This window comes from Myotis davidii, unplaced genomic scaffold, assembly GCF_000327345.1.
Source record: "Myotis davidii unplaced genomic scaffold, ASM32734v1 scaffold73, whole genome shotgun sequence".
Taxonomy (NCBI): Eukaryota; Metazoa; Chordata; class Mammalia; order Chiroptera; family Vespertilionidae; genus Myotis; species Myotis davidii.
This window is the reverse complement of record NW_006286675.1, coordinates 4,692,649-4,702,667: the sequence shown is the minus strand read 5'-3', so window position 1 is coordinate 4,702,667 and position 10,019 is coordinate 4,692,649. Positions and strand designations below refer to the sequence as shown.

General features: G+C 40.7%; 1 pseudogene; it reads left to right on the top strand.

Moving 5' to 3' along the window:
• Positions 1-8,645: 8,645 nt before the first annotated feature.
• LOC102770255 lies at positions 8,646-9,160 on the top strand (annotated as a pseudogene).
• Positions 9,161-10,019: the final 859 nt, after the last annotated feature.

Below are 10,019 nucleotides of genomic sequence, written 5' to 3'. Positions count from 1 at the left end.
CTGTGTCTGCAGTGGGAGAACTTCTGTGCTGGAGACACCTTTCTGGGGTAAGACTTGCTTCAGTGGGGCTTTGGTGCTCACTGAGTCTGCCCCCTCAGTATGTCCCTTATGGATCTGAGGAATTCTAATGTGGATAGTCCCACTCTGACCACTGGGTACACTGGTTCTTGGATCTCTAAGGAGGTGCTAATTTAGCTTCTGCCTGAGGCTACCCTGCAGGAGCTATGGAGAGATCTGCAGATTCCTCTTCTTTGTTTGGGATTTGGAGGTGCCCAGATGAGGCCCAGCTGTGAAGCAATGCAAGCTGCTGTGGGGCCTTGAGCCTTCTTTTGGATGTTCTGGTTCTCTCTGACCCAGCTGCAGTTTGTTAGGTAATTTTAGATCTCAAAGAGCCAGCCCATTCATATGCAAAAACCTCTGCTCGCAGCTTGGGTGGGGCGGGGTCTCAGGGAATCAACAGGGAGGAGCAAACAGCTATGGCTGGTACTCAGTCCTGCCCTAAGAGGCCCCTGGGTCTCAGTGTTTCCCTGGTAATCACTGCAAGCACCTCTGAGAGAAAGCTGCCCTCGAGTTCTGCCCACTACCAGACAGTCTAGTTTCTCCCCGTATGAGTCTGGGTCCCCAGAGACTCGCCCTGAACTGGAGTCAGGGCCGTCGGGAGCTTGAGACTCCCTCCCGATTGAAAAAGACACCTGCGTCCTCCATTGCCAGCCCTTTCTGTGCGCGCCTCCGTACTTCTGCACTTTACTTCCGCACCTCCTGAGTCTCAGTGTACTTTTCTCTTTCCTTCTAGTTGTAGAATTTCCACTCAGCCAGCCTTCCTGTGGTTCTGGGTAATGTCTATTTTGTCTTTAGTTGTAGTTTTGAAGCGGTTGTTCGAGGCAGCAATTTCAGGTGTTTACCTATGCCACCGTCTTGGTTTCTCAGTAATGCCTTCGTGTTTTTTTTTTGTTGTTTTTTTTTTAACCTACTATCCTTTTTCTTTTCCAGGAGTCCACCCAGGACACCACATTACATTTAGTTGTCATATCTCCTTAGGCTTCTTTTAACTATAAGTTTCTCAAACTTCCTTTGTTTTTTATGCCTTCGATAGTTTTGAAGAATACTAGTCAGGTATTTTTTTTGCGTGTCCCTCAATTGGGATTTGTTTTATATTTTTCTCATATTTAGACTAGGGTTAGGGTTTTGGAAAGGAAGATCACAGAAGTGCAATTCTCACCATACCTTGTCAACCTTAATCACTTGCCTGAGGTAGTGTTTGTCAGGTCTCACCACTGGGAAATTACTTTTTCCTCCCCTCTTTCTATTCTGTACTCTTTGGAAAAAATTCACTATTCCCAGCCCACACTTATGAGATGGAGTGTTACAATTAAGCTATTATTTTATGAACAGCTTTATTGAGGTATAATTTATATACCATACAATTCATCTATTTAAAGTGTACAATTGAGTGGTTCTCAGTATATTCACCGAGTTGTGCAACACCACCACTATCAATTTTAAAACATTTTTATCTTCTTAAAAAGAAATTCCATACCCACTAACAGTTGTTCCCTCCTTCTCCCCCAGCCATGGCAACAAATCTATTTCCTATCTCCATAGATTTACTTATTCTGAACATTTCATATAAAAGGAACCATGGTATTTCCTAACTGATTCTTTTAATTAACAATAATGGCTTTGAGGCTTGTCCATGTTTCAGTACATACCAGTACTTCATTGCTCTTTATTGCTAAATAATATTCTCTTACATGGATACACTACATTTTGTTTACCTATCCTTCAGGTGATGGACATTTGAATTGCTTTCCTTTTTTGGCTACTATGAAGAATGCTGGTATGAATATCTGTATGCAAGTTTTTGTGTAGACATATGTTTTCATTTCTCCTGGCTAAATACCTAAGAGTAGAGTTGCTGAGTATAAATGAGCTATTTTTAAAATAAGAAATACATGGCTGGCTAGACTATGGGCTGTCCCTGCTTTCAGTTATCCACACAGGCTAGGAAAGCCTAGCTCATTGCCCTATAAAACCATACACAGGGCACCACCTTAAATCTGTTGCAGCTACCCAAATTGCAAGCATGTTGACTAAAATGAAAGAAAGGCTTCATACAAGCCTGCCTACACATCCCATTCTGTAAAACTATAGAAAATAATTATATGCACTGAAAAAATATATACACATCCCACATATCACTAGCTTCTATTAAAAAGTTATGAACAAAGCTGGCATGACTCAGTGGTTGAGCGTCGACCTATGAAACAAGAGGTCACAGTTCAAGTCCAAGTCAGGGCATATGCCCGGGTTGTAGCTCAATCCTCAGGGCATGCAGGAGGCAGCCGACCAATGATTCTCACTCATCATTGATGTTTCTGTCTCTCTCCCTCTCCCTTCAATTATCTGAAATCAATAAAAACATATTATTTTTAAAAAGTTATGAGAAAGTGCCCTGACTGGTGTGCTAGGTGGTTAGAGGGTCAGCTCATGCACTAGAAGGTTGAAGGTTCAATTCCTGGTCAAGGGCAAGTACCTCAGTTGCAGGATCCCCACCCTGGTGGGGGCAAGTTCAGGAGGCAACCACATATATGTTTCTCTCTCTCTCTCTCTCTCTCTCTCTCTGTCTCTCTCTCTCTCTCTCTGTCTCTCTCTCTCTCTCTCTTTCTCTCTCTCTCTCCTCCCCCTTTCCTCCCACTCTCTCTAAAAAATCAATGGAAAAAATATCCTTGGGTGACAATTAACAAAACAAAACAAAAAAATGTTATTCTGAGAAAGCTCTGCCTATCCTAAGTCTAGAAGTTCTTCAAGGTGCATAGAATAAGTTGTGTGTGTGCTTTGCTCTAAATCTTTTTGAAACAATCGAAGGCTGCCACTATCACTACTAGGACTAAATATTATTAATCAGGAAAACAGGCAACAAGGAGGGAGCAGAAGCTTCTACTTTCTAGGACAAGGGATGTATATATCATTTTAAGAAAGCATTTGGTAGAAGAAAAAAGTACATGATTATACAGCTTTAAGCACAGACACTTCTACTCTGGAGAAGAGTGGAAGGGGGAGGGACAGAAAAAACAATGAATCTAAAGTTTAGGTTGAGGTAATCAGCAAGTTTTAAAAAATTAAAAGATATCTCATCGCTTTCCTATTCTTGGTGGAAATAAATTAAACCCATGTAGTTTCTAATAGGTATCATTTAAGTTACTCCCTCAAAAATAAGCATTCTTTTAAATACCTTTGATCATATCCATTATTTCTTTGAAAAATGGTCACCAAAATTAAGCAGGACACTTTTAGGCCTACTCCTTTAACAGAGAATAAGAAAGGTGGAACTAAGTCTCTGTTTTTAATGAATAACAAAACACCAAAAAATAGTGGTTCACACTATTTTCTTTTTGTTCCTTGTTCCCTCCCTAAGGATCTAATATAGCATCCCACACACAAATGGAGTAAAATAATTACTGGCTGAATTTAACTGATTTACTTCTGTATCTACTTATAGAATTTTGCTGACTTCTGAGAGAAAAGATTCTTATTAAGCAATCCGTGGAACCGCAAGTCATAGTCTGGTCACTGTATATAAGGTATGCTTTAGATAAGGGTGTTACACAAAAGAAAGTGTGACAGAAAAAAATTGCTCTAAAGAATGAAATCATGGCCGTACACATAAAATAAAGTCCTTAAAAGTGTTAGCGGTGGTGCAGACTAGTACTCACAGGTTGAAAGAAGGTATCTCTGGTTGTTATTCAAGTGGCAAAATCTGAGAAAGAGCCGGAGGAAAAATTTAACTCAGGAAGAGGGGTAGAATCTCTTTTCCTGAGGACATTTCCAAACAGACCAGATATATCTCTGCCTGGAATGATGTAGATCAGAGTGGTGTGAGGGGGATGTGTCTTAGGTGTGCAGAGATAGTGATCATTTCAGCCCTAAGGGAAGCTAGGCAGGCCCTGGGGTCCAGACACCCAAGGCTGATCATCTCTGCACAAGTGTCCTCTTGGATTCACCTTTGTGTGCCATATATATGCCATTTCTATATACTCCACAATGTGAAAAAACTCAGAAGCTCATATTTAGATGAAATTTGCAAGAGGTTGGCGTAGATGATTATTCAGTAAGAATTAACAATATAATATATTCTCCATCATTCCTTTTCATGAAGATAAAGGATGATACAATAGTTATGTCATTTTTTATTTAGCGTTAGAATTTGATTTTGTTTTTAGATGAAAATATGGCCATCTCTGTTTAGAGAATGGGAATTAAAGTGTTGTGGCCCAGCATTAGAGGACTCAGTATCAAGTGGCTCTAGGTACTAATTTAATGTGTTTCTTGGGATCCTGATTCTGATAGCCGGAGTTCCACCCTATTCCCCTCGGCTTGAGTTCTTGTCTTGGGGTTTTGTCTCAGACCCCAGATGCCCTAGAACTTAGGCCCTGCCTTGTTCTTACAAGTCTTTCCTCCAAAGGCATGAAAATCTCTGCTCCTGAAATCAAGCCCAAGACATTCCAGGAAGGAAAAACAGTGCACTTATAGATAAACATGCATGCTCAGGAAGATTGTAATAGTTCAGCACGGCTAAAATGAAGTGGAAAATCTGCGAAGAGTAACAATAAAATGAGAAAAGTAAGTGGAGGGCATATCATGAAATACCTTACATATCATGCTAATGTTGGGATGTGTAACATGTCCCTAATCTTTTGGGGACATGTTGTGATATATAGATATTATGTATGGCATATGTAAATATAATACATATTTTAAAATCCACACTGGATTTTTAGTTTTGTTATTTTAATAAAATAATGCATGTTCATTAACAAACATTTGGAAAATATAATGAAATTTAAAGAAAAAGATAACTATCACCTATCATCCCATTACTCAGATAGTATCACTGATGATATTTTGATGTCTTTCACTTAACATTACATCTTGTACTTTTCCCATGCTGCTAAAATTTTTCCAAAACACAATTTTAATGAATGCATAATATTTCATCTTAAGTAGTACAATTTATTTAGGCATTCTCCTAGTACTCACATTAGGTAATTTTCAATTTTTTTCTTCTTATAAGTAATAGTATAATAAATGTTCTTATACCTAAATACTTATATTCTTCTCTGATTATTTCCTTGGGATAGTTTCCTACTGGTCAAAGGGCAAAAGCCGAAACTTTTTCTTTTCAAATTACATTCCATCAAGGTGTATTCAAGCTTTTAAAAAATATATAAAAGTATCTCACTACACTCTGTTCAATGTTTAGAATAAAACTATTTTTTTCATCTTTGTGAATTTGATAAACAAATAAAGGTATCTTTTAATTTAAGTGTATTTGATAAACTAATGATATGAAATTGTTTTTAATGACCATTTGTACTTATTTCCCCAAATGGCTTGTTAATGCCATTTTCCTATTGAAATTTGAGTGTGAGACTACTCATATAAGTGCTCAAGTGACCTGTTATGTAAGGGCATAAGTTAGGTGTATCTACATAAAATCTATTATACTTGTTAAAAAAAACTACAACTAACAAAAATCACTCTATAAAAACCTAATTTAAGAATGTCTTGGAACTTATCAAATTTATTTATTTTTCTTAACACTTATAAAAGGCAACTTAGAAATGAACAGATAACCTTTAAGATAATGCTATTCACTAACCTAAATAGAATTGTCTGCACTAATATGTTATTATAGTACTCTTTTCTTCAAAAATTAAAAACAATTATATATATATTTTTTAAAAGACCCTATCTTTCATCTTCTGGGCTTGTAAGAATAAGTATATAGCCATTATGGAAAAAGAGTATGGAGTTTCCTCAAAAAATTAAAAATGGAACTCCTATTTGACCCAGTGATTCCACTTCTAGGAATATATTCTAAGAAATCCAAAACACCAATCAGAAAGAATGTATGCACCCCTATGTTCATAGCAGTGCAATTTACAATAGCTAAGATTTGGAAATTGCCTAAGTGCCCATCCATCAGCAGATGAGTGGATTAAAAAACTGTGGTACTACACAATGGAGTACTACACACCTGTAAAAAATGAAGGAACTCTTACCATTGGCAACAGTATGGATGGACCTGGAGAGTATTATGCTAAGCAAAATAAGCCAGTCAGAGAAAGATAAGTATCACATTATCTCACTCATTTGTGGAATCTAATGAACAACATAAACTGATGAACAAAGATAGACCCAGGGAGACAGAATCACGGAACAGACTGTCGAATCTCAGAGGGAAGGCAGGGGAGAGTGGGTGGGAAGAGATCAACCAATGAACTTGTATGCTATATGCATAACCCATGGACACAGACAATAAGGATGGTGAAGGCCTGAGGTGGGGGGTGGGATGGGCTGGAAGAGGTCAATGGGGGAAAAGGGGACTTATATAATACTTTCAACAATAAATATTCTTTAAAAAGAAGAAGGAGTATATAGAAATAGCAATGATAACCACAAAAGATTTTTTAAAGAAGACCAGGTGAAAACATTCAAATAAGAATTTGAAGGCACAATTTGTCATAGAAAACTTCAATGTAAATAATCTGTACTTAACCCAACCACATTCACAACAGAGAGAATATATACAATATGAACTAAGAAAGATCTTTAGCTGGCAGTTAAAATGTAAGATCATAAAATAATTTCATCCTCCAAAATAAGCCAAATGTACAAAATAAAAGTAAAAAGAGCAAAGAATATACAACTAATGCTAAAACCATGCCAGCGTCTCCATCTCATTCTACAAAAGTCAAGAAATATAATCAGGTATAACACAAATTTTATCAAATTAAAAAGGAATGTAGGAAACAGACTCTTGACTTTCTCAAGAGAGAAATGTAATGAGGGCAATCAGTAGACAGAAAAAAAATTATGGAAAACCATTTAGGTTTGGTGGCATGAAGTTTAGGAATATAGATGACAAAAGGTAAAGAACTTATAAGTTGAAATCCCTATCTCCAAACTCAGATAAATAGTTCATGAGCCTAATTTAGAAAAACTCACAGAAGTTGTCTCTTTTTCACTTTGTTCAGGTGAAAAGTAAAAGAGGATTTTGGGGGTTTTTTGTTTTATTTTGTTTGTTTTTAAGCAGCAAATAAAGTCTCTAAACAGTGGGTGGGAGGGAAGAATATTAGGACATACCAAACTAAAAGCTGAAATACCCAATGCTTTCACACTAAGTACACCACCTCGATGACCCTGAAACAGGGAAACATTCAAACAAGAGAACTCCATTGCCCCAACTACAGCTGCCTCTTGAACTGATGCCCTGCACAGTCAAAAATTCATAAACAAACTTTGACTCCTCCAAAATTTAACTACCAATAGCCTACTGTTGACCAAAAGCCTTACCAATAACGTAAACAGTCAATTAACATATATTTTATGTTACATGTATTTTATATACTGTATTCTCCCAATAAAGTAAGCTAGAGAAAAGAAAATATTATTAAGGAAATCATAAAGAAAAAGTTTACATATATTTTATACATTCATGACATCCCTTTTTCTTAATTTTTCCATATTTCTAGGCTATGTGGTTCATCTGGAGTTTTTTTCAAATTGTTGCAAGTCTCCAAAAATTTTTTCAATATATTCACTTAAAAAAAATCCACATATAAGTGTACCCATGCTGTTCAAACCTGTGTTGTTCAAAGGTCAGCTCTAGTTGTCTACTAAGACAGACTCTCTCCACCCAACTTTACAGAATGACCTCTTTATGCAGGGCTCCTTAGAGAAGGTGGTAATAAAGCTCCATGAGCTCATCCACTCCAAGTCTCAACCCTCTCCAGCCCCTTCCTGCTCTATCTCAGGCAGATAAAGGATAGAACAAAACCACAGCCCATTAACATGAGCTTTAACTAGTATATGCATGGTCTGAGTGGAGCAGCTTCACATATTATCCAGATCACACTCATATGTGGAATCTAATGAACAAAATAAACTGATGAACAAAATAGATCCAGAGACATAGAAGCTTGGAATAAACTGTCCAATCTCAGAGGGAAGGTGAGTGTGTGTGTGGGGAGGGGATGGGGGGAGCTGAGAAGGTGAGGAGGGGGAGTGGGGAGTGGGAAGAGATCAAAGAACTTGTATGCACATATCCTATCTAATAAAAGACAAAAATGGTAATTGGCATACGACCGATACCCTTTTCATTGGCTAATCAGCAAGATATGCAAATTAACTGCCAACTAAGATGGCAGTTAACCGCCAAAAAAGATGGCAGCTAATTTGCATATTGCAGGCAGGATGGTACAGTGCCATCGGAGAGCAGGTTGAGGGCGGAGTGCCGGCCCGATCCCCCCGGCAGACCCAGACACGGGCCTGCGGGGCGACTGCGGCATCTGCTCGCACTCACGCCCCCAAACCAGACCGATCCCGCTGGCAGACCAGGACGCGGGCCAGCGGGGCGGCTGCAGCGTCCGCCTGCACTCACGCCCTCAACCCGGGAGATCGGGTTGGGGGCGTGAGTGCTGGCGGTTGCCTGGGACCTGATCCTGCCGGCAGACCCGGGCTCCCCTGGGCTGTGGGTGCCGACTGGCCTGCTACCCTGTGATTGCCATGGCAATTGGGGGCAGAGAGAGCCCCGGACCCCCGGGGCTGTGGTTGCGGACTGGCCTGCTACCCCGTGATCGCCGTGGAAAAAAGACCTATCCAAGGAAGGTTTGCATTTAAAACTAAGTGGGGTGGTCCGGAACTGCGCGGCACTGACAACCAGGGCAGTCTCTGCTTCAGTGGCACATCTGTGGCTTGAAGTGTGGGGGGTGAGGGCCATGCAAGCCAGAGGCTTTGGCTGCAATGGTCAGATAATTTCAGCTCCAAGGCAGGCGCAATCAGGGAAGCCATGGGGACCTTCACAAAAAAGGAGAAGGCTGAAGAAGGATACTTCCCAGAGCGGATTAAAGAACAGCTGGCAGCCTTGAAGAAACAACATGAAGAAGAGATCACTCATCATAAAAAGGAGATTGAGCGTCTGCAGAAAGAAATTGAGCAGCACAAGCAGAACATCAAGAAACTGAAAGATCATGATACTGCGGCAGTGTCAGGGTGAGGGGACAGCCATATTTGTCAGTGCACCGGAGCTGTCAACAGCAAAAAGTATGCGGGAGCTGGGCAGGCGCACAGACAGGCACACAGACCCCAGGCCCACCTCGCCACCGCCTGGCCTCACCACCACTGCTGCCAATGCCATCTCATGGGGCCTGCGGCCCGCAGCGGGAGGGGGGGGGGCTGTCTTACAAACCGAACTTGACCATGCACATGCCCTCCACCTCCATCAAGGCCTCTGGGAGCGTTTACCGGTCTTCACAGTACCGCCAGCTGCTGAGTGACTAGGACCACCATCTCTAACATGCAGGGAGCAGAGAACAGCCAGGTGCCCCAGGGCAAATACGCTGAGCTTCTGGTCATCATTGAAGAACTAGGGAAGGAGATCTGACTCACATAGGTCTGGCTGTCAAACAAGGCCCCTCTCCAGCTTTCAGGGGCTTCACCTACTCCAACCCACTGCACCCCACTCTGCCCCATGAGACAGCTTCAGTGTTTCAGCTCCAGCAAACAGAACACGTCCCAGTGGAAAGGGAAAGTGTATCCATGTCCAGTGTTGCTCAATGGATAGAGCCTCTGCCTGAGGACTGAAGGGCCCAGAGTTCAATTCCTGGTCAGGGCACATGCCTGGGTTATGGGTTTGATCCCCAGTGTGGGGCGTGCAGGAGGCAGTCAGTCAATGATTCTCTCTCATCATTGATGTTTCTATCTCCCTCCCTCTCTGAAATCAATCTATACTAATAAAAGGGTAATGTGCTAATTAGACCAAACAACTTCCAGACAACTTTCTGGATGTCCTTTTGGACAAAGCCATGGTGGCAGGGCCATAGGGCACATATTTCTCTGCTTTTGAGGAATTCTATACTAATACAAGTGGAATCATGAATGATGGAACCAGACCAGGGGAGTAAGAATAAAAGCATAGAGGCAGGGACTAGCCCAGGAGATGCGAAAGGACATCTTGC